Here is a 1,247-nt window from a genome sequence, read left to right on the forward strand (position 1 = left end):
GGCTCCTCGGTGTGTGGACCAAGTGCGTGTTTGTTTAGGCATTGTTGGCGACCGGATCCCGAGCGACGCACTGGTGTAAAACCTGAATTTCCCGTCTCTGTGTATTGATTTCCAATGCGCAGAGGCGTTGCTTGAACGTTGTTTGAACTCCTAGGCATTCCAAGGGCACAAACACTACGGCAAAAACGTGCAGGGCTGCATGTTACTTTGGTTCATTGCTGACACGCCGCCTGTGCGCCGGCCTGTCAATCACTGGGAGCAGCAACAGGGAGCACATGGCAGCGGGCAGCGGGCGAGCTGGCAAGTGGCCCGCCCCGCTCCTCTCTGCCCGGCGGCGGGCGCGCGGCGCGTCCTAGTGCCAGGAAGAAAGGGAAATTCACGCGTTTCTATCTCTGATCATCTGGCGCAGGGATTCCTGCCGTGGAGCCGGGGGTCGGAGGACTGGGAGTGAGCGCTGCCGGGCAGACGCTGACCTGCGAGGACCGGAGTTCCCGTAGACGTTCTGCCCCCACCTGCCCAGAGTGCGGGATCGGGAAAGTGCCTCCGCCTGCGCGGGGGACAAGGGACGACGCCTGCCCTGAGGAGGACCGCCAAACTTCGCTCCTTTCTTTACCTCCGCACCAACGGTAAAAAACAAAAAAACAACGAACCCCACCTCACCCCCCACCCGGCAGCGGCGACCTCGAGGTTGTAGGCGCGTGCCCCGGAGTCCCGCCGGGGCCTGCGCGCTCGGGGACCCGCCCGACGACGCTGATTCGAGCCCCGTCCCGGACGCCGCGCGGTCTCGAACGCCCGTGACGTGGATTTTCACTGGCCGGGAGGCCGCCACCCCTTCCTCCTTTCCCTGCGAGGAGCGATCTGAACCCCAGAACTCTCGTCTGAGCACACCGCGCCAGTCGTCTGGCCCGTCGGCGCTTCTCGCCGCCCCGGCTCGCTTTTCTGAGAGACGCGGAGAGCCCTCCCGAGAGGATTTTTAAAAACTGGTTCTTGGAAGGGGGCTGCGGGAGCACGGCCTCGGAGGTGGATGTGCCTGAGCCGCCCGGGGCCCGCGAGCCGTGAGAGACCTGCGCCCGGCCGCGCAGAGCCGCGCCAGAACTGCCCTCCGCAGCCGGAAGGGGGCCGCGGGGAGCGCTCCTGCCCGGCGGGGGCGGGGGAGGCCGCGGGCCGACTGGCCGCAGCTCCGGCCATGCCTCCCTGTCCTCCCCGCCGCGGTTGATGCGGCGCGCGCACGCCGCCGCCCGCCCGGG

Source organism: Otolemur garnettii, unplaced genomic scaffold, assembly GCF_000181295.1.
Source record: "Otolemur garnettii isolate 467f Iridium unplaced genomic scaffold, OtoGar3 scaffold00093, whole genome shotgun sequence".
Taxonomy (NCBI): Eukaryota; Metazoa; Chordata; class Mammalia; order Primates; family Galagidae; genus Otolemur; species Otolemur garnettii.